Source organism: Canis aureus, chromosome 8 (genome assembly GCF_053574225.1).
Source record: "Canis aureus isolate CA01 chromosome 8, VMU_Caureus_v.1.0, whole genome shotgun sequence".
NCBI lineage: Eukaryota > Metazoa > Chordata > Mammalia > Carnivora > Canidae > Canis > Canis aureus.
Genome location: NC_135618.1, coordinates 25,737,161 through 25,762,302, shown reverse-complemented (window position 1 = coordinate 25,762,302; position 25,142 = coordinate 25,737,161). Strand labels below are relative to the sequence as shown.

The window sequence follows — 25,142 nt, the reverse complement described above, 5'->3', positions numbered from 1 at the left end:
CAAAAAAACAAAACCAAACAAACCCCGAAATAACCCAGTTTAAAAATGGGCAAAGAATTTAGAAAATTTTCCAAAGCTATAAAAATGGCCAACATGTACATGAAAAGTATTCAACATCTCTAATCATCAGGGAAATGCAAATCAAAACCACAATGAGATACTGGTTCACACTTGTAAAGATGTTTATTTTCCAAAAGATAAGAAATAACAGATGCTGGAAAAGATGTGGAGAAAAGGCCTAAGAGGCTTAGCTTTCAGCATATCTTGACTTTTGACATACTTTCCTCACTAAACTTAATCATTTCAAATTTTTCATTTAAAGGAGAGATGTGTGACTCTTCCTTCCACTTGAGCACTTAGAGGCGCTGGTAGGCCTATCAGTCAACCCAATTCCAATATTCTTTTGTCTGAGGGAATCGAGAGGCCTGAGGAGAAGGAAAGAAACAGGAAGAATGGTTAGTCAGGTGGAGCAGCCAAAATATACATAGTATTTATGGATTAAGCTCCCTTTCTTATATGGGTGTAGCATGTTCCCCTAAAACCATCATCGATAGTAACATCAAAGATCACTGATGACAGATTATCATAACAAGCATAATAATAATGAAGAGTTTGAAATGCTGCAAGAATTTTCCAAATGTGACACAGATACACAACTTGAGCAAATGCATTTGGCAAGGTAGCACTAATAGACTTAATGCAGGGTGGCCACAAACCTGTAGTAATTTTTAAAAATATTTTAAAAATTTATTTATTTGAGATAGAGACAGAACCAGAGTGGGAAGAGAGAGGCAGAGGGAGAGGAAGAGCAAGAAGTAGGCTCACCATTCAGTGGGGAGCCCGACGTGAGGCTTATTCCTAGGGTGCTGGGATCATGACCTGAACCAAAGGCAGACACCCAACCGACTGAGCCACCCAGGTGCCACTATAGTAATGTTTAATGTAATACCTGTGAAGTACAGTAAAGCAAAGAACAATACAGTGAGGCTGTACTTTCTTTTGACTATCAAGAATTTTAAAGGGCAACAGAAATGACACATGCATGGGAATTAGACAAATAATTTGTGTTCTAGAAGTATACTTTGTTAGAGATTTGTTATAATTTTTAAATCTAAATTAAAATGTTCTTCTACAACTATATTTTATATTATTATAGAGCTGGCTACTTCCATTGTCAAATATTTTCTTTTTTAGCATCATTGCTTTGTGAACCGATAAAACAGTTGATATAGACTTAGGAAGATATTAGATAAAGTTCTCTTCTACTCTGTGTTTTCCATAAAATGTATTGTTTTGTTTTATTTCATGAACAATTAAAAAAAATGGACAGTAGATTTTCATTAGCAAGCTGGTATAGAATCATGGGAGATACATTGTACAAAAGAACATGTACTGAAAAAAATCATCATTGATTTGATTTTTAATTTATCATTTATGGAAGAACAGATGGTAGAGTTATAGTTATAAGCAATGAAATATAAAAATCACCTAGCCTGATGATTTTTAGTAGGCAATTTGCATGATCAAATTAAGTTAGAAAAAAATAGGAGTTTTAATTCTATAGATGACATTATTGGTAGTTTTATTTTCCCTCTGATCTTATGTATTTCTTATCTCTCATGATTGCACAGCACCCCTCACATTATTCCTCTTTTCATTTATTTCTCCTATTCAGTCACTCTAGTATTGAGACTAATTTTTTAGAGATTTAAAACCAGATTCTGGTGTGAAAATCCATTTATGTTAAAGAATTCACATGAAATAAAGGGACTATTGAATCAAAGCACAAAATAGTTCATTAAGATGTATTGTAGAAGTGAATAATGTCCTAATAAATAGTTTTAGACTTCATTTTCATAACTAAGAATTTAGTTAAGCATATCTTAATTTATTTCCTTAATTAATACCTACTTTGGAAGTTAAGTAAGAGAAAGGTGGAAATTTAACCTGCATTTTACTATTTGTAAAAGAGGTGCAAAAATATTCTATACCAGTTGTAATCGTGCATGACTTTAATCAGATTTTTGGAGACCTATTTCAATTGCCTGCAGTGTAAGCTATTCAAACTGAAAATATTCTGTAAGATTCCCTTATAACTTGAGAACCAGATGACTCATTTCCCTTAGACAGCTCAGCTTGTGCAATTTTAGCTGTGGAGAATGAGCTGTCCATTACTCTTTATCACCATTCTCTGCTGAATGCATTTGCTCTTTCTTCCTTTGCATTGCTTGTGTTTGTTTATCTAATTTGGATTATTAGCATGCCATAATGGTCTATAATTTTTCCCCCTCAGTCATTTACTTCTCAGGCAGGAAATTTCTCAGTGCTCCTGAGGACAACAATTAACACGTGATACTTTGTTTTTGTTAAAAGAAAGTCACAAAATTAAAAAGTTTGGAAGGGATTCATGTATTTAGGAAAAGCATCAAACATTGCTACAGAATCTTTGCCTGTGTTTTTTTCCCTGTAAATATGCATAAAAGGAGATACAGTGATCTTGGTGGTAAATTCCAGGTGTAGCAATCCTTAAATTCATCGTTTGCTTCTTACATTTTTAATGTAATTATTACAGTGCTTTAGAAATTATAAAAGACAATTCAGTTCTTATTTGTGGAATGCTTAGAGTGTGGTGCAGGTCCTTGCACCAAAGTCCTAAGGTTCAAATCTAGATTCTGTCAGTTTCTACTAAGGAAACTACAGGGAAATTATTTAACCTCTATTCTTTGGTTTTTCTCATCTGAAAAAAAAAAAAGAATGAACAGTAATGGTTTTCTTAAAAGGCTGTTGTAGGATTTAAAGGAATTAAGACATATAAAGCACTTAGAACAATTCCTGACAAAGAGCAAGAATTCTGTTATAGTGTTAGCTAGTAAAGGATTTTTGATAGTGTAGAGTATTTTAGGAAGTATATATAGATAGAAGAGAGAAAAATGGAATCATTTGAAATCGTACCACTAAGGAATAAAGCACTGATATTTTGAGGTGTGTAGTTTTAGTCTTACGCTATGCCTCTATAGTTTTATGAAAAATGAGGTTATAGCATACATCTTAGTTGTAACCTCATGTGGTTCACTTAAAATAATGTGTAAATTTTCCATGTAATCATATATCATATTACATATTATTTAAATAACTTTAGTATAACAGTAGTGTGGTAATTATGTATCCAGTGCCCTAGAGCTGAACATGTTGTTTTCATACAGGATTGATTGATTGATTGATTAAGCTACTGTCAGCAGTGTCTCAGTTGTTGATATTGTTATAATGGCCATCATTTTACATATTTACATGTTTAGGATTATTTTCTTAAGATATGTAAAACATTTTTTTAATTTTAACTTTCAGTTCTTAGTTATACCTCAAAGCAAACTAAAACTGATCCCATTTTAAATGTTTGGAAACACACGACTCAGAATCTCATAATACGCAGAAAAATGTTCTTAATCTTTCGTTATTATTTTCAACTGAAAACTCTGATGTTTATGGGAGCATTTCCAAACAAACTTAGCATTCAAGATGCTGACCAATGGTGACATACAGAGGAAGATACTACTTGCTGTTCATTATACAACCCATTTGTTCTTTTATAAATAATGCTGAATTATATTTAATTAAGCAGAATTGTATGAAGTAGTCACTTTATATGTTACAGATTTATATTAGTATTCTTAAAATAAGTAATTTAAATCTATATTATATATGTATATTTTGAATTTTCATATCATAATGGTGTCTAATATATACATGGTATATGCATGTAAAAGAACTTTTAGTGTATTTGCTGCCCTAATAACATAAAATATAGTTGCATGTTAATAGCCAACCTCCCGTATCCTCTACAGTGACACTTTTTGCACTATCTTAAAGGATGAACTATTTTGGGTTTATTTATTTACTCAATATGACATTTTAGGATATATATCACTATAGGATTATATTATATTAGGATTATATTAGGATTATAATCTCTAAAAGGTTCTTTTTTTTAAAAAGAAAGATTTATTCATTTATTTATGAGAGACACACAGAGAGAAGCAGAGACATAGACAGAGGGAGAAGCAGGCTCTCTGTGGGGAGCCTGATGTGGGACTCCATCCCAGGGCCCAAGGATCACACACTGAGCCAAAGGCAGACGCTCAACCACTGACCCACTAGGGGCCCCCTCCAAAAAGTTCTTAAACAGAAGTGATATTTTCTCATTGTTAAATAAATAGATGTATTAAAGTTTTCCATTGATAGGACTATTTCAAAAATATTTTAAATGCTGTTTTCTTCTCAGTTTCCTACTATTGTATCTTCTCTGTGGATTTTACCACTTATCAGTATAAACTTACGCTTTACATTTGCTTGGCCCAGCCATTTATTTATTTATTTATTTATTTATTTATTTATTTATTTATTTATCTATCTATCTATCTATCTATCTATTTATTTATTATAATAAATTTATTTTTTATGGGTGTTCAATTTGCCAACATACAGAATAACACCCAGTGCTCATCCCGTCAAGTGCCCCCCTCAGTGCCCATCACCCATTCACCTCCACCCCCCGCCCCCAGCCATTTATTTTTAAAAAATCATTTGATATAGATATATATCTGGTTGTTGTTGTTGTTGTTATTATTATTATTTGATTTGGGGAATCTTTTTCTCTTAATATAAAAGCCTGACTACATTTGTGTTTAATTGGTCTATGTGAATTTGCATTTGAATGCTGTATCTTAGTTCCTACTCCACCCTCATCTTATCTACAATATTTTTTCTTTTTTTGTTGAAATTTTCATTTTTTTCTCTAGATTAATAAATCATATACTCTATTTTGATTCTGTAACTGTGCAATATTAAATTTTTAGCGTATTTGAATTAATTGACTTCTCTACCATAGGCAATAAATGCCACAGTCAAGCTCTTTTGAGTCCCTTCATTTAAACTGATAAATTTAGCTTGCATTTATTTCCTGCTTTTATTTCCTTCCTTTCTGTTACTTTGTTAGGATAAGCTTATGTTTAAAATCTGTTTTATTTTTTAGGTGCTGTGAAACTTCTCTTTTAAGAATATTTTGAAATATTTTTACTAAGCTTCATATGTGTATTAAAGATAATTATGTTCCAATTTCTAACTTTTAAATTTTATGTCTTTTTATGGACATTTCTCTATGTAAGAAATAAAATAAATAGGAAGATTGCTTTTTGAATAGTTATTTGAGATTGTTTTTTGTAAAAATTGAGTTCTTAGATTTCAGAAGTCACTGTATCCTACAAGCATTTCATTGTTCCTGGGAATAATATAGTTTATTTTGAAGAAAAACCTTACAATTCAGTATCAAACACATTGTGTGACATAGCGTAGTTCCAGATTCTTAGCAGTCAGTTGGAAATAGAAGACTGATTTTAAGTGATCAGCTGAGGCAGCTATTTCCCTGAAATCCCCTTCTTCTTTTTTAGTTCCACAAACCAAAATGCAATTTACCTAACATACAGTTTTTTTGTTTTCTTTTTGTTGTTTTTTGTTTTGTTTTGTTTTTCAGTAATCACTTCTTGATGCATATATTTATTATGAGAACACATGATGAAATAATATTTTAAGAGGTTAAAAAATTAGTAAACAAGCAGTGAATAAAAAAGAAAATAGAAAGTATAATGTGATTTTTTTTTCTGCGCTTCTAAGACAGCAATGCTAAATAACTATTGCCCTGTAAAGATTTCATGTTGTAATTTGAATAAATTACAAACTTTTTATCATGATTTAGTAAGATTCTATATGATCTGGACCCTATCCACCTCTCCTATTTTATTTTCTACCTTTATATACTGTATTTGTCATGCTTTAGGCACACTGACCTTCTTACTTTCTTTAGGATTAGCCAAGTTCATAGCCAACTCAAGGTCTTTGCAATTTCTTTTTTCTCTACTCTGACCTTAGAAAGGGCTTCCCTGATCATTCTGTTTTTTGTACTAGGCTCCCATCTCCCTTACCATCACATTATCTTCCTTTCTTTCCCCAAAGCATTTAACTATCTGAAGCTATAAGTTTTAAATACTGACATTTGAAGTATGTATGTTTACGGTATTTCAAATAGATATTTTAAGTATATATTTGTATTACCTCTTTCCCCTTCATATAAGAAGGCATATTTTGCTCAAAAGAAGACAGAGAACTATAATACTTAAAATAAACTCTATAGGTCTTGTTAATTTATATTCAGTAAATCTATACAAATGAAATTCATAGACATGATTTCTGTATACATATGTTATGGAGTGTATATTTCAAATTATTGCTCCTCAATAAACATCTGACTTTTTAAAAAAGATTTTGTTTGAGAGAGAGAGAAAGTGAGCCATGAGTAGGACTGGAGGGGCAGAGGGAGAGGGAGAGAGAGAATCTTTAGCAGATTTCATACTGAGCATGAAGCCCGATGCAGGGCTCAATCCCAGGACCCTGAGATCATGACCTGAGCCAAAACCAAGAGTCAGACATTTAACTGATTGAGCCATCTAGGCGCCCCTAAAAATCTGATCTTTTAAGGAAAGAAATGTGGTTATTACTTTATCTCTCTAGTTATTACTTGATTATTGCTTAAAAAAAAAGGTCGGATTATATGCTATAATAAGTGTTTAAAAAAACATTTATTTTCAACTGGGCTGGGAGAAATAAAAGTTGTCATGCAGCCAATATCATCTTGTTTATTTGGGATTGTGAGAAAGCTCTATAGGCAATGTATGTGGGCCAGACAATGGAATATTCTAAACCATAATATAATGATATATGGGTATTTTTCTACTCTGTTTTATTCTGTCTTGAAATTTTATTCAGTTTACATGTAATCAAATTATGCTAAGGAAAATTATGATAAAATCCTGATGAATATACTGAAGAGAAACTATAATTTACTATGAAAAAAACAGCTTCTTCCACTTTATGTATATGTTCTAGTGATTCAAAGTGTCCTTTTAATCTTTTAATTCCTAAGATCATCTAGATTGGGGGTTGAGGAGGGAGTTATTGCTATAGTGAGAAGCTGTAAAGCAGTATTTTGTCAATTATGTTCAAAATTAGTTAAATGCATAGAACAAGTTGTCCAGTTTTGAGCCCCATTAATAAAAAAGGAAGTTAAGAACCTGAAGTGGATTCCTGAGATAAGCACATGTATAAATTGAGAGTTAAAAACAAATCAGAATGATGAAGCAAGGCTAAAGGATCGGATTGTTCAGGCTTGAGACTAGAAGAGTGGGGAGCTAATAACAGTCTTTAACGATGAAGGGTTCTTACAAAAGAAAGATGACTAGCTGTTTTTCATCTCCAGTGAGTACAGAACAAGAGGATGGGATTTAACAAATATTTATTGAACATCTCCATTGAGTGTAGAACAAGAGGATAGGAAGCATAAGGGCTTTAGATTAGAACTGAAGAATATCCTAAGAGTGAAGATTTTAATTCCTTGAGAGGTTGTGAATTTTGTTTTTTGGAAGTCTCTTAAACAATATAGATTTTCACTTCATAACCCTACCAATAGACAGTAGTATCAATTCAACAAACATGTATTGCATTCTTAAAGCCCCCTCCAGTTCAGTGATCTTAGCAATCTGTCAATGAATAGAATGCTGAGCAGATCTTGGTGGAATTAGCCAACATTTTAAGCTATTTAAGATCATAATAATGATAATTATGTTGATTATTATAATAATTTGATGTAATTGGTAGAAGAGTGGAAGTAAAAGGTATTAACAGTATCATTTAGTAGAGAATCATTACATAAAGTAAGTACCTGTATGAATTGTAGGATATATATGTGCGTATGTATGTAATATATGTATCTGTCATATGTATATAATGCTTAATTGGTACAATAAGATAATTGGATTATTCAAATACTTTATAGATGTCTTCTGATAGAAATAAATATTAGTGAGAGAAGAAATCATCTTGAATTGCAGTGTAGTATGATTTTCCTCAAAAATGTCCATTTGAAAATTAAGCTCTGTAAGAGTTTTTTCTTTTTTATAATTTTAATGTATTAATTGACAATTTAATTTTCTTATACTTGTTATTCTCTTAATGACTGCAGCCAATGTTTAATTATTCTAATGAGGGTAGCATGAAAGCTACCAGTTTACCAAATTGAAATATTTGTTAATAGAAATATTTCTTAATGACTAAAGGTCATTAAAAAATAAAATTAAGATATACTTGCCATCTTTCCCTGTGAAGCAGGTCAGTTAAGAACAGTCAATAAAGCAGTGCTTATCAAAGGAGCTACTGCCTACCAGAGAAGGTCTGAAACTTTAGCCCACAAGGGAAAAAGTCTATGAGGTTTTCCTTTGTTTACTTTTAATATTAATGAAAAATTTTATTCTACATATCATATGGCTTTTATGTATTCATTGAACACCTAGTGTGGGTCAGGCACTGTTTAATACCCTGGAGACACAGCCATGAACAAAGTGGAGAAAGATTGCTTCTCTTATGGAGATTACATTTTAGCTTGATAAAGTTAATGACAAAATAAGTAATATATATAGTGTACCAAATTAATTTAAGATCTATTCATTTGGTTAATATATTTGAATTGCTTATGCTGAGGAACAAACAATTCCCCCCCTTCCCCCTACCCCACCCCAGCTACTCCTTTTGAGTAGCCAGTAAGATGCTGTTTCAATGATCCTATCTGTCAGGAAACTGGTTTAAATGAAAAAGTACTTACGTCACATATTCATTTCAGCAACACAGTGATTATTCTTTCTTTAAACTTTAGCATTGGAGATTGCACACAGTAATATGGGGAGAGTTGCCATATGTCCTTTTACTCTGCTTCCTGAGTATATCCAGATAATCACTAATAAGAGATATCCAGAATCAAGTCAAAGAGGCAGTGCAGTGCAATATTTCCAGGCTATGTTGATGGAAATTTTGATAAGTATATTTTTTGATGACAAGTTAAGCCACTTGTGGTTTATGATGGGATGAAAGGGTCACTAATCTTTTGGTCAATCTTCTCTTGTCTCTGTGATAATCTCATAAAAGGACCAATTCAGAGAATAATGATGACTGATAATGTCATTAATTTAAAAACTGATACTGTAATTTTCATCACATGTAAATTATCTCAGCCTTACAATCTACGTAATCAACTATCTTCTTTCAGTTTTCACATTTCATTTTTGTTGCAGCATTTTGGTCATGTAAATATACTGTTTTTCTTATAATTTTGTTTGAATCATGTCCAAACTTGCAAGAATATTTAAATAGGTCAGATTTATGAATCTCTACATTAGGGTGAACGATGAATTTAAGTTAATTTACCTTATTTCAGTTTTTAACCTCTGACAGCATCATTTTTCCTTCATGAAGAAAAACTCTTGGACAATACTTTTCCTCCAGTGAAGCACAGCAGAAAAAGCTGTACACATTCCTGTCTGTCCCAGTAAGGGCTTACTAAAAATATTATTGATGCTTCAGACTTAAAAAAAAAAAAATATTTGACTGTTTTGCCACTAAAACCTACCAAGAAAAAGGAAAATTCTTGGAGACAAGTAGAATTTGAGAATGGGGCTCTAGCTCCCGAGCATGCAGAAGGTGACATGGCCCAGCTATAGGTGAATATTTTTGTACTTCTGCCCTTTCATGAACTTGACATCAGTGTGCACATGAGTTCATTCATACTTTTTTTTTTTAAATTTTTATTTATTTGTGATAGTCACACACACAGAGAGAGAGAGAGAGGCAAAGACATAGGCAGAGGGAGAAGCAGGCTCCATGCACCAAGAGCCCGACGTGGGATTCGATCCCGAGTCTCCAGGATCGCGCCCTGGGCCAAAGGCAGGCGCTAAACCGCTGCGCCACCCAGGGATCCCCATTCATACTTTTTCTAATTAATACAATTTTGTTTAACAATAAAAGAGGAAATAAAAGGAAAAATCTCAAAAAGCCTACTGAGGTTTTCTTCATTAAATTTTTTTTAAGTATGCTCCCAGCATGGAGCCATTTTTTTAATGGGGGGTTTGAATTTATGACCCAGAGATCAAAACCTGAGCTGAGATCAAGAGTCAGATGATTAACTGACTGAGCCACCCAGGTGTCCCTCTTCATTGATTATCCTAAGTTTAAATATTTAGGAAATGAACACATAACAAATAGTGAAGTAAAAATGGGGAAAAAAAGGCAAAAATAGGAAGTATTAGTGATGTCATGTTTTCCTACAAGAAAATACAGTATCTGGTTAACCTCTCATTTCAACCAGTTATTCAGATGTCACTTGAATGTATTAAATTGTATAGTTTAGACATAAACAACAATCCATTTTCTGTTTGCTACTTCTTTGCGATCCAAAGAAGATTCAACCAAAATACTACAACATTGAACTTCAAAAATTTAGTGTTCATTCATTAGACAAGTGCAGAGGGATTCTATTTCTTTTTTCTTTGTTCTAAGTTGTTTTAATCACTTTATAGTTTTCAATACTTTAATGTTTCTTTCTTAAGTTATATATGTTAATGCTGTGAATTTTCATCTAAAAACCCATTTTAACTCCATCTCATAGGTTTTTACATTTTTTTCTTATTGTTCTTAGTGTACTTGAAAAACAACAAGGAATGATTTCATGGCAAAATATGCCCTAAACGAGTCAAATAGAAACAATTTTTGTCTGGAGAAGATATTTGTAAATGACTTCTCTGATGAAGGGGTAGTATCCAAAATCTATAAAGAACTGATTAAACTCAACACCTAAAAACAATCCAGTAAGAAATGGACGAAAGAGGGACGCCTGAGTAGCTCAGTGATTGTCTTGGCTCAGGGCATGATCCCGGGATCCAGGATTGAGTCCCACATTGGGCTTCCTGCATGTAGCCTGCTTCTCCCTCTGCCTATGTCTCTGCCCCCACCCCCTCTCATGAATAAATAAATTTAAAAAATCTTTTTAAAAAAATGGGCAGAAGATATGAAGATACATTTTTCCGAAGAAGGCATACAGATGGCTACTATTAGCCATGAATTTTTGGAATTTTTAGACACATGAAAAGATGTTCAACATCACTGATTCATCAGGGAAATACAAATCAAAACTATAATGAACTATCTCTTCACACCAGTCAGATTGACTAAAAATAACAACAGAGGTTGGCAAGGATGCACAGAAAAAGGAACCCTTTAATACCTTTGGTGGGAATGCAAACTGGTACAGCCACTCTGGAAAGCAGTATGAAGGTTCCTCAAAAAATTAAAGATAGAACTACCCTACAATTCAGTAATTGCACTACTAGGTATTTACGCAAAGGATGCAAAAATACAAATTCAAAGGGTTACATTCACTCTGGATTTATAGCAGCATTATCAACAATCGACAAAGTATAGAAAGAACCCAAGTGTTCACCAACTGATAAATGGAAGAAGATGTAGTGTATATGTTTGTATATATATATTTTTTTTTTTCAATGGAATATTACTCAGCCATCAAAAAGAATGAAATCTTGCCATTTGAATAACGTGGATGGAGCTAGTGGTAGTACGGAAAGCAAAATAAGTCAGAGAGAGACAAATACCATATGATTTCACTCATATGTGGAATTTAAGAAACAAAACAGATGAACATAGGAGAATAGAGGAAAAAAAGAGGGAGGCAAACCATAAGTGACTCTTAACTATAGAAAACAAACTGAGGGTTGTTGGAGGGGAGATGGGCTAAATGGGTGATGAACTTTAAGGAAGCACTTGTGATGAGCACTGGTTGTTTTATGTAAGTGATGAATTACTAAATTTATTCCTGAAACCAGTATTACACTATATGTTAACTAGAATTTACATAAAAACTTGAAACAAAAGAAAAAGTTGTCTGGTAATATATTTCTAATGTAAATATTTTAAAAAGTCAAAGGATATGAATAGGGAAAGAGAAAATGTAGTCAGCCAATAAACACAGGAAAATATGATCAACCTCATTAGTAGCCATAGAATTAAAAAATATTTTTAGTCTCAAATTTGCAAATGTGTAAGAAATTAATAATATCCATCACTAGCAGTTTTAGATCCCTAAGCACTTCATATTATGCTAGTGTGCTTTTAACTGGTACAAACTTTTGGTGAATTAGCTAGTAATATATGCTACAATGAAGAAAAAAGATCTTAATATTTGGATTCTGAAGAATTTATCCCACAATAAGAAAAATTACCACCACCCAAGGACAGTGGTATATATTATTGCATTCTTCATAACAAAATGCTATGATAAAAGTATATTTGTATCATTAATAAAATTGTTAAAAATGGAATTTAAGCTGTTTTTGGAATTTTAGATGCATATTTATTGGTTGGTGAGATACATGTATGTTATCACGAAAGAAAAATGTGGGGACTTTTTTTAAAAAGGATGCTTCCACTGAAAAAATTGCATAGACACACACACACACACACAGACACATCATAACATAAAGCATGTGTGTTTATGTGACCATGGAAACCTCTATAAAAATGTAGTAATTATGTTTAAAATGTCTAGCACAGGAAAGTGGAATTAGAAATTAGGGTAGGAGATGATAAATTTTTATATACTTGTATTTTTTCTAATTTTATAAGGACATATCTTGTAATTGGCCATCTGACTATTAAATAAAGTTTGAAATGAAAGAAAAACTAAAATATGCTAATTCAGGAGCACCTGCCTGGCTCAGTTGGTAGAGCATAGGACTTTTGATCTTGTGGTCATGAGTTCAGCCCCATGTTAGGCATAGAACTTACTTAAAAATAAATATTTAAAAAATACGAGTTTTTGATATGCCTTATTTTCAGCACGTAATTTTTATTAAGAGTTTACTATAAGACGAGTGAAAGTTAATAATGTTTATTACTAAACCATTTTAAAGTCGTCGTGGAAGATGTTGATGTATTTTGTAGGAGAGAGTTTTATGTATTGATTGGTTTAATCAAAAAGAAAAGAAGTCTGGTTTCTAAGGCTACAAACTTATTTTTCACAAAATTGGTTTATAAGGATCTGCTGAAGTCACTGATTCTAGCTCCTCTACTCTTTTTTGAGCTATCAATCAATGGTCATGTTAACTTAAGGTGACTTCAGGGTTTATAATGTTAAATTTAGTAATAATACTCAGTTTCTGTTTTTTTTTTTTTTTGTAAGTTTCTGTTTTTTATCAATTAATGCACACATGTATATATTTTTCCACCCTGAAACTTCATGGAAAGGACACGATTTTTTTTAAAGAATTTTATGTATTTATTCGTGAGAGACACAGAAAGAGAGGCAGAGACACAGGCAGAGGAAGAAGCAGGCTCCATGCAGGGAGCCTGACGTGGGACTCGATCTTGGGTCTCCAGGATCACGCCCTGGGGTGAAGGTGGTGCTAAACCACTAAGCCACCTGGGCTGCCCAAAAGGACACAATATTGAGTAACATGAAAATGTGTCTATTCATTGTAGTTGACAGATGATATTTCGAAGCTTTTTCCCCCCAAATCTTTTTTTCATGAAACTAGTGTTACAAAAAAGGCACTCTTTTTCCATTTGTTTCTTCATTTCTTTTCATTCATTCATCTTTCATTCAATGTGCTCATATTTTTTTTTATAAACTATTATGTCCAGCCATTTTGATAAGTTACAGCATGAAAGTATTCAGAGAACTGGAATATCTTTGCTAATTCTAAAATGCTTGATTCAGTGAGGAACATACCAAACAAAATACTTCCTATTATAGCTAATTAAAAATAAAGATAATTGTCTAAAGCTTTGGTTTTTATTCTGATTACTGAACTTAAATCAGAATTTTATCTTTGCTTGTCATTTGTTTAGTCCGAGAAAATCAAAACACACATATAATTTATGATTATCAGAAGAAAAGGAGTTTTTTCATACCTTTTGAAATGAAAGTCATATTTTTATTATAAAGAAAATGGTATCTTAACAGATATTAAGTACCTTGATATATATTTCAAATATACAGGTACTATTTCATGTGCCTCTGCCATTGAAATACAGAGTAAATATATCTTACAATTTCTACTCCTATCTCTACCGCCGTATGCCTACTATGTGCTGTGTTAGATTTTTACCTAATCAATATTTAAAAAAAAAATCATTGTCACATTCAAGTGTTTTGTTTTGGAGGGTTCATGAACACTGAATTTATATCTTCCATATTGATCTACTTACTGCTGATACTTAAAATTTTAGAGTTGAAATTACTAATTCTGGAGAATATGAATTATTTAATCAATTCCAAACTTTTGAGATAACTGGTGTTTTAGAAACCAGAAACAAAAATTATAATAGGAGTTTAGACTATAATATATTGCTGTAAGGATAATTATTAAGGGAAAACACAGCTGACATTTTCTGATTTATGCACACAATCAGAGATGGAGTCCAAGGACTGTGACATAATTATCTTCATGCTAACAATTTTTGTAAATCTCTTGACAGAATTTTTGCTAATTTTAAAATGCCTTCTGAAGATTAGCACTTAAAATTGTTGGGGAAAATAGCACAATTTATTAGCAAGGGTATAATTGTAAACCTTCTAAATACTCATTGTGAATATCATTTAGACAGTAACTCCTGCTTTAGCAGCTGGTATATAAGACACCAGTTTATGGAATCTTGAAACAACAGAGAGTGGAATCTAATTAAAGAGGATTACATGCCAAAGAAAAATTATTAAAAACAGACTAATAGACAATTGTTATGAATTTAGAAATCTCTGCCAACTTCTCTTTTTCATACAAATTTATGTAAGTAACTGTCAAGTAAAAGCCTTTATTTTTTCAAAACCAAAAGGATGTTACAAGGCTTTATGTTTTGCAACTTAAAAATGATTGCTTTCCTGAATTTTAGGTTAACACAAGAACTTAAATGATTCTATTACTCTTTTCTCACATATGCAAAACACACCTATGATTTGAAAGATAAATGATTAGAAGTACTATTTTAGATTTTAATGTTTGATATCTAATACCAAGCATTCCATAACTGTGTATAGGGAATTACGTATTAGGCTTATTTTTCCTTTTTAAACAAAAATCAGTTTATCAATTTAGGTACCATTAATGGGGTTTATATTGAATTGGCTTACATATTTTTCTTTGTGATGTACATTTAACATTTGTGATGCACGAAAGACTAAAATATCTGTATCCCAATCTACTAAATTCCTCCTCTATGTAAATTGATTCACTTTGCTGTGATATCAAGGGGTTTTGTTTCAAATAAGAGAACTGAGATAACTTAAAATGATACATAGGAATAAATAAATTTATGTAGACTATTATGTAGACTGTCTACATAAATAGTCTAACAACAATCCTTTATGTGAAAAACTTCTATCTAAAATTGTTTTTGAGATCTAGAATAGTATACCACTGTTGCCCAGAGTAGTGATATTGGAATTATATTTACTATGTACCCCTTCACCCCGACCCCAAAGTTTCCCTCATCTGCTTAGATGGCACCTATTTAGAATCACCTGCTACCTTGGAGAGAGACTCCCCAAGAACAAGGGATTGTTTTAAATTTAAAGCCTTCAGATTATATCCAATTTTTAATCTGGAATAGGTTTGGGATTCTACAGAACTAGAAAAACCTATGGTTTTTTAGTGGTGGTAATTAATTCAGTGATGTGATAATTAATACTGATGTTAGTAAAAACTATTAGGAAATTTTTTTTAAGCTTTCATATGTCAAATAGCTTTTGGATCATGGTGGTTGATGGTCATTTTAATATAGATTGCTCAATGTTGGCATCAGTCCTTATGTATGATAACAAATTAGCCACTATATGAAGTGTCTGATACTATGAAATTATTTGTATTAAAAAGCGAATTTAATAATCTGTTTTGGTAGTAAGACTTTTTATAGAAATTAATTCATAAATATATCATACCTGAAGACTTATCCTTTGGGAAAGTTTTGATTTTCTTGGAATTAGTTTTCTCATAGTAGCCTTACTTAATATAGCAGGGCACAGAATATCCACCAGAGGGGCATTTGAAGGTACATGAAGTCCTCACATTCACTTGAAGATCATAACAAGGAACTGCCAGCAGGGAGCTAACCTGTGCTGCTCAGTCCGGTTTTTATCCACCCCAGTGCTAAAGAAGTGTTTAAATATGAGTGTACAAAGACAAGCTTAGGAGACAGATAAGATGATCAAAACTTCCATTCCTTCTGTAGCTTCCTGTTCATCTTCCACTGTATCACTGAACAGAACAAGGTGAGTTTGGCCAGTGTGTTTTTGCCATTCATCAAAAATATATATGCAAACATATTATTTTGTAGGTATCTTTAAGTTGAACTGGAATGAGAGGGCTGGAAATGACTAGAAATTGAAGCTAAATCTGGAGAAAATAATACAAATGCAGATTATGATTTACAGTACAACTCCCCCCTCACACACACTTTTCTTATTTTTACCATATGCAATAAACACCAGCAGTTTCTGGCATTTTCAGATTTTTTGTTTGCTTGCCTTTTTATATTAGAAATATGTAAAATGCTTATTTGGAAGTCCTTGTTTTCTCAGTGTATTTGACTTGCAAGTAACTTTCTTTTTGATTTTTTTTCACCATAAAAAATATTTGAGTGTGACTTATGAGTATATATATATATATGTATAGGAAAAATTATCTTGAGTTAAAATTCAGTGGCAGATCTATATTTGTTTAGGGTTATATATAGGAAAAATTATCTTAAAGAGTTAAATTCAGTGGCAGATCTATATTTGTTTAGGGTTAAGTCTACCAATATTTTCATTAGGAGGGCTTAACTCTAGAATGATAGAAAAAATGAGTTATAAATCTTAACAAAGGCAATAAATAAATAAATCTTAAAGACAGTGTCTATTTAAGCCAAATATTATCACTGCTATGGATCCCTTTGTGGAAAGCAATAATACTCTATGCAGTCTTTTTGAAGTAAAGCTTTTTAAAAGTTTCTGATTACTTTTGATTAAAATTTATGCTCACTAAGCAACTTTTGATTTTTACTTGTCATTCCATACTACATTTCCTAAAAGTAGAATTTCACTGATCATGTTATTATGATAGCCTGGTCCTTGTAACACTTTCATGTAATAATTGAGTGCATTTGCACTCCAGTTTTATACATTATTTTCTGTTAGCTTGGTTAGTGTGGGACAGAACAGGAAAGGCAAGACTCATTGTCAGGAACTGACAAAATTAACTTTGTTAGTTTGTAAGACTGAAGAACCAAAATTGGACCATGATGTAGTCATCAAGATAAGGCTACAGTGGAATGTTTCTTGGAGGAAAGATAATTAGCTGCCTTCACTGACTTCACTTTGCACTTTTAATTGAAGTTAGCATTTGATTCATGTATGTCTAAATGTATGTAGAGGTTCCTAGAACATCCATTCAAAAAACTTTTAATGGTTAACTACCATGTGGAATTGCAGTAGTAAATTAAAAACCAAGCACCTCTTGCTTTCATAGAACTTATAGTTAGTATTTCAAATATACTGTAATATGTCAAATATAAAAAATGTTATGAAGAATAATAAAGTAGGACAAAGGGGCAGAGTGAGGGTAGGTTAATTTTTAGACAGTGGTTAGGGAAAATGTTTCTAAAGAAGTGACATTTAAACAGAGACATGAAGGAGATGAGAGAGTAAGCCATGTGAATTGGAGAGGGGGATCATTTTAGGCAGAGGGAGCAGCAAGTGTAAAAGCCCTGGGGAGAATGGGTAGTTTTGTGTATAAGGAGCCACATGGAGGCTGTGACTAAGGCAAATTAAGCATAGGAAGCCTGGTAGGAAATGAGATTGTTTGGATCATAAAGAACTTGAGGGTGAGCAAACTTTCCCTCATTGAAATAGTAGATTTTCATTATTTAAAATTGCTCTTTAAAAGCATCCCCCTTCTCAAGATTAAGTGTATAAGTAAATAATAATATCTTCCAAAAAGCAAATACTGAGGTGTGATTTGTGTGATTTGAGATTGGCAGTGTTTGGCACACAGTTACTCCACAATATTTGTTGAAAGAATATTGTTTCATTTGATTGAAACCTGTTTCAAATAATTGAAACATTATCCTGTAAACCATATGAGACTCAATCAAAACATAAGTGTGAATTGTGTAAAGAACTGTGTGGTAATTAAAATAAATCCTGAATCTCAAATTTTGTTAACCTTCCTAGATAAAAGAATTAATGATCAATAGATAGGATTTTGCAGCACAACTGTTTCAATTTTTGCTTACCTTAGGAAAGTACTAAAAGATTACTTAAATCTTACTATGAATGAAAGTTGAAATTTTAACATATTTCAAAGTAAATACAACTTTGATTTAGACTATGAACTTGGAAATGAGATTGATTCTATCCATTTATAAATGTATTTCTTGTTTAGAATAGATTTTCACTTACATGATCTCTTTTAATTTATCCTCGCAAGTGGATATCATTGCTTTTATTATCTTCATTGATATCTTATTCCACGAGGGAATATTTGCAGATCGAGATGTTAAGCATTTTCCTAAAAACACATAGGCAATTTAATTGCAAAGCAGAACTTAAAAACAGATTTCTTTAAAAACAGATTTCCCCCACAGCTACTACCTCTCCTAGTATATTGTATTCCATTTCATTGTGACTCAAGAAGATTCTCCTAGCAGAGCCTCATTGTAAGCTGGCCACCATTAGTGAAATGACATTAGCTAAATATGATTATGTCTTAATGTTCCCTGAAAGGATTAGACTAGTTAAGACATACCGAAGGGAAAAGTAATTAGCTATTGAAATATGAATCTCTTGATTAGAACTGGAAATTATGTATTGGTATTAGAATGCTCATCTAGAATTTTTAAAGATCTAAATATAATCATTATTTCTTACTTATAAACAACGTCAGTGGGCCTAGTTTTGGTGAGTGCCAAATTGAAAATACAACATTTTACTGGAAGAATGAGTTCACCTAATTCGCTCATTCTTCACCTTAATTTAGATCTTAGGAATTTCTAACTACATAGAAACACTGGTATTATCTTTTTTTTGATTTACCTTACTGTTTAAAGAAAACCATTAAATTGATCAATGTCAAATCACCTTAGAGTTTCAGTGGTAAGCTGGGGTATGCTATTTAAATTCTTCAGATTTTATTTTTTTAAAGATTTTATTTATTTATTCATGAGAGACACAGAGGCAGAGACACAGGCAGAGAGAGAAACAGGCTCCATGCAGGGAGCCCCATGTGGGACTCCATCCCAGGTCTCCAGGATCACGCCCTGGACTGAAGGCGGAGCTAAACTGCTGAGCTACCCAGGCTGCCCCGAAAGTCTTCAGATTTTAAAATGTGTTTATAGTTGCTTCCATAAGACTTGTGCTCTCCCTGGTAAAAATTCCCTGTGGGTCCTTCAAAATATAGTATGCTGCAGGCCTCCAACCATCTGAGATTTGTAATGATTATTAATGCGTGATTAATATGTAGCAATGATTCGCCCACTTGACATGGAACATACATGCCTGATAAAAATTACCTTATTGAATTGAAATTGTGTTTTTTGAAAATGAATAGGGTTTGTTTGTTTGCTTACTTGTTTTTAACCTTGGTATCTCCAGTGACTAGCATAGTATCCAGCACCTACTAGATTCTAAGTAAATAATTGAATGAATAAGTGATGCCTACCTTTTATTTCTACTTTGGCAACAAATTTGACTTTTGCATTATATTCTGTATAAGTTTGAAAGTTTGCACTGAAGTGTCATTATCAGACACTAACAGAAATTTGCCACTCAATGTTGCTACTCAAGATACTTAGACAACTAATTATATTTGTAACTTTTGTTTTTGTGTCATCTAGTTTCATTGCAAAATCATATTTCCTGATACTAAAATTTGGTAAGCAGAGACTTAGGGCCATAGATAGGTTTCAGGGGATCCAATGACTGACTAAAATTATATACAGCATATGGGTGTGTGTGTGTGTGTGTGTGTGTGTGTGAGAATATTTAATTTTTTAAGAAGAAAGAATCATGATTTTTATTATATTCTCATAGGTATCTTATAACCAAAAAGTCAAAAATATTTTTATAGGACTGTATTTATTTTATTTTATTATTCAGAAGAATTGCCTGAAAAGCATGAAAAATGCACATTTTTCTACCTCACTTTGTAAAATCTGATCCCTTAGTATTATGGTGGGTCATGGATGTTCCTCCCTTTCCTCCTCTTTATTCTTTTCCTGGTCTTCTATCACTTATTTAAAAGCTTCTATTCAATGTACTAAGTGATTAACATATATTATCTCATTATTTTTAACCCCCTGTGCAAAAAAGTGCTTTTACTATAGTGTGGCAGTAGGACCCATGGGCAGAAAGAGCTGCACTGGGATTGTGAGGAGTGACTGATCATATACTTTTTAGTTAGTGGGGGTTAGGGACAATGTAAATCACAAGGAATTTGGAAGCAAGGCTAGCTACTATGTTAGGATAAGATCCTTTACAATTGTCTAGTAAAACATGAGTCCTGAAAGCCTTCAGAATATTAACGGGCCATATGTTTGAAGTATGACTGTTAACATATATCATTGGGGCAGGGGGTGAGGTGGGAGTGATGTTTACAGTTGCCAGAGTGAAGTAACACTAACTAGAGCAAAGCTCTGGTGGTAAAACATTAAGGAAGTCCTGGAGGGAACTGTATGTTGTGTTAAAATCTCTGTACCTCACAAATTCTGCCTGGAGACTATGAGCTGCAGCACAGTCTGGCCTTTGTTCTTTTTCTCCTGATTTATCCCCATCCCAAACAGCTTTGACCCTTAAATCTTTTAGGTTGCTGAGGGTGGAAGGTCTCCTCTTCTGTAACCTATTCTTGCTGAATGGGGGCATAAAGATGTCCCTACAGCCCTAGAAGTAAGTATGTTTCACTTAGAATAAACTCAGTTAAGTATCCTGCCTGAGGACAAGTAACAGTAGGCATGCAATGACACTGAAGTATGAAGCTGGAGCCAGTTTTACTACCTTAGTCTTTTTTTTTTTTTTTAATCTAGAAAAATTTGACTCGTTTCAAAAAGATGTTCGGAAATAATAAACTTACAGACATGTCTGCTCCAAAGAGAATTAATTCCTGTCTCTTCTTTTTATTCTCCCTAGATTTTGATCAATTTGGGGGTACTTATTTACTATTATATTCCTGGTGCTTAGTATGATGCCTAACATATAATACAATTTGCAAGAATTTATTCTAAATTGAAATTAGCTTTGAGCTTTTTATGATTTAGTAATTCCAGGACTTCCATTTCAGTAGCTATGCCATCAACTCTCTGTGACCTTAATAATATAGAAGTTTCTTCATGTATTAAACTTGGTGTTTTAATTTTTAAAACCTTGGTTAGTATATAAATTTTAGATCCAACCTGTTTAGTTTTAGTTATTGTGATTATTTTATAAAGTAAAGGCAGTCCCATAGAAATTAAGTAAAATGAAAATATGATTTTTTAAATTTAATAACCTAATTTGCTAACTTTTTTTTATTATTTCCAGCTCCATCTAGCATATGAACCAGTAGATATTTAGTTGAATTTGTTATTGTTTGGTATAGTTTAAACAAAGATAGCTCAGTAATCTTTTTAAATTTTTTAGCATTCAGAGATCTCCTTATATATTATTTTACTCCCCTGTTGCTATTGATAATTCTATTTGTTTGCTTTATTATACTTTTATACAATTCTTAACACAGATGAGATATAAAACACTATAAAATCTATCACAGTTGAAACTCTAGACCTTCCTTCAACCCAAGGGAATTCATTTGGCAAAAGGCCACCAAAACCAGTTCTTTTTTGATGCTTAGTTTCTAGTTTCTGCTTTAATTGCTGCCAAAATCTGAGCACTTGGGGATTTAATTGCTCATTATATTTGTCACAGTGGTGTCACAGACTCAAATAAAAACTGTTGCATGAAAAATATTTATGGGTATTAATTTGGCCTAAACATGTGTATATTGGATTCCTTATTTTTCTACATTATAAAGTATAGCATGTCTAGACAGAATTAAGACAGAATTCTTTAAGAACTTAGGCCCCATTTTACTAGTAAAGTATTATTATACATCCAGTCCAGAATCTACATTTAACAACCAACTTCTAGGAGAGGATATGTTCAGAACTTTATTATATTCATTTTATTCAGTTTACTTTTTTGAAGCACTCTCTAAGGGATTTGATTCTGGCTCTGAGGACAGACTAGTTGGGTTCAAACCTTTATATCCCTTACTAGCTGTATGATCTTGAGTAAGTTATCTTTTTTTTTTTTTTTTTTTTTTTTAAATATGGAACGCTTCACGAATTTGCGTGTCATCCTTGCGCAGGGGCCATGCTAATCTTCTCTGTATCGTTCTCTGTATCTTAATCTCTCTGTGCCTGTTTCCTCATCTATAAAGTATGGGTAACTATGTTGTTGTAAAGATAAAATGGGCAAAGCTCCTAGAAGGTGACTAACAGAGAGAAAGTCCTCAGTGTTGGCTAGTTTCCTGTAGTTCAGCTCGATATGCCAATAAAAAACTATAAATATTACCATGGTTGCTGATATGATAGTGCATTCTGGTCAGCACTAAATCCAGTACCTTTTATGTCTTTTCATTTTTTTTTCATTTTTGCTGTGTGTTCCCACTTGCTTGTGGGAACAACTAGCCTAGTTGTAGGCTAGTAAGCCTGCTTTCTTGTTCCCATCTTTTATTATTAATCACTTATTTTTCTTGTTCTTGCACTTGCTAATCTGAGGAGTAGTTTTTTTTTTTACTCATTATTGTATTGTATTCCCTTTTCCCTTTAATTTACCCTTTGGCTTTCCCTTCTTTCTTTTCTGTAAAATACATGCATCAGCTTGCTTCTGCTGTGGTGGTTTGCAATTATCTTGTTCAAAGGAAATTATTAGGCACCTAAAACATAGGAAATGCAAGTAATCACCATGAACAAGGTAATTTTTTGGAGTTGTTTGGAATTTTTTTGTAACCTGGAAATAAGTCCCCTCTGTCTTTCTTATGCCTGAAATTGTCTTCTGGAATAGTCCTACACTACATTATAGAATCCTTTAGAATGAACAACATATTAAGGTATCAGTTGCATAAAAATAGGTTTATAATTTTTTTCAGATGCGTACTCCTGTGAACTAGGCCTAGAATAGACTTTGATACAACATTGGATCCCCTTTACTTATAGCTGTCCCTCGTGTTAGGGAAATGTTATTGATATACTATAAGGCTGTTTGCCTCTTACCCAATAGATTTATCTGATGCTTAATTTTATTTATGATTAGAATGAACAGATAAAGGTATTACCTGCTTGAGATGTTTTTCTCATTATGATAAAGGAATAACATTTGTCTGAATTAGAATTAAACTCATGTATCTCTCCTTTGAAATATTATTCTTGAAAAAAAATATTGGATTTGATTTCCATTTCAGCATACAGAATATTTTTGGTGAAGGTATCAGACCATTAGATGCTTACAAGGTTTTTCCTTTTCCTTTTCCTTTTCCTTTTCCTTTTTCTTTTCTTTTCTTTTTCTCTTTCTTTTTCTTTTCTTTTTTTTCTTTTCTTTTCTTTCCCTTTTTCATTCTGTTGGGCACAATAAGCTTTGACAGACTCATGGAGTGTGAAACATGGAGCCTTCTTTCCTTTTCTTTTAGTGAACATGATACTCGCTTTGGGTTCCCATTCCACCTTATGGCAAGATATGTAATTTTAACCACTTCCAGATAAAATCACTGCTGAAGTTAAGCCTTTTTATGAATAAAATGAAGAAATACCTATATGCTTTGGAATACCCTCTTTGCACTCTGAGAACTTGTCCTTAAGTCCTGGAGCCACAGAGAGCTTAGTGGGGCCACTTCAGGCCTCTCTGTTTGACTTTCCTCTTTCTTCTACCTTCAGGAGAATATATTCATCTCCTATCCCTGTAGCCAGAAAAGCTAAATAGTCAAATAGTCTTTCAACTCTGTTTTATGCTAGGAATGAGCCTTTAAGAACTCAAAATCCAATAATTTTGTTTCTTTTTTAATGTCTTTCATGAGCTTGTTCTTCTGCAACTGTGTTGGCCAAGATAAGTTTAAAGTTACTTGAAGAAGAGTCAGGTCTGAAGGTTTCAGGGCCAAAACAAAACAAACAAAAAGTATATATTTTTTCTTTATATTCTTAATTCACTACATAGAAAAGGAGTCAAATGCATTTGTTATATAACATTGTTGAAATCTGTGTGAGATTCCAAAAACATGTATTTTTAAAAATATAAATCTGAAAAAGTGAAGTTTCCTTAAGAATTCTGTTTTTTAAAGGTGGTCTACACATGGATTTTACTGTAAAATGACCCTTTCCAAAAATTAATCAGATAAACATTGATTTTTGGGGGAAGGATTTATAAATTATAAGAAATAATAAAAGCTTCTTTTTAAAAATGTTTGTTTACTGCATTTCATTACACAGCTTTTCCCAGGGGACTTCAGACAGATATTGGGATGACAAGAGGCTCTTGTGGACTTATTCTGTGTTTGCTTTTGATTCTTAGCTACTGTTACACTGTTGTAGTGGGCTGCCTTAAATATTTGTTATCTGTGACTTTCTTTTGCCATGAGCATTATTGCTCTAGTCTAGGGAGTAACTTTAAATGACTAAACTGAGATCTAAAATTCTCTCTTAATTATAGTAGTGCAATTAACATACCCTTCCTTTGGTTTTAACAATTTAATTTCACATTTCCTATAGTATTGTGAGTCTTAAAGACATTATTCCAATTCAGAACATTTGTTTTTAAAGTTTTTTTTTTAAATTTTTTTATTTATTTATGACAGTCACACAGAGAGAGAGAGAGAGGAAGAGACACAGGCAGAGGGAGAAGCAGGCTCCATGCACCGGGAGCTCGACGTGGGATTCGATCCCGGGTCTCCAGGATCGCGCCCTGGACCAAAGGCAGGCGCTAAACCGCTGCGCCACCCAGGGATCCCCAGAACATTTGTTTTTAAATAAAGAGATTCAGATCTAGTGTTTGATTTTGTTACTCCCTGTTGGTAAATGCAAAGTTTAGAAGCTTTTCAACCATGCAAAACAAAATGTCCTGTCAAGGGACAGATTTATTTCTATGAAACAATTCCATTAAACAAAAACATATGTATAAATATATGTGTGTGTATATGTGTATA

At 32.6% G+C, this 25,142-nt stretch overlaps 1 protein-coding gene, 1 long non-coding RNA gene and 1 pseudogene across 3 annotated transcripts in view; 1 reads left to right on the top strand and 2 right to left on the bottom strand.

Annotated features, from left to right (window-relative positions):
* DPYD (dihydropyrimidine dehydrogenase) overlaps positions 1-25,142 on the top strand; it is a 798,341-nt gene that overhangs the window by 77,717 nt on the left and 695,482 nt on the right. The window lies entirely within an intron of this gene.
* On the bottom strand, positions 165-18,568 carry LOC144318525 (uncharacterized). The gene is made up of 2 exons (XR_013384513.1): positions 18,380-18,568; positions 165-425 (listed from the first exon to the last, which is right to left on the bottom strand). It is a non-coding gene; the product is annotated as an uncharacterized LOC144318525 (long non-coding RNA).
* On the bottom strand, positions 22,272-22,347 carry LOC144319805 (U6 spliceosomal RNA; annotated as a pseudogene).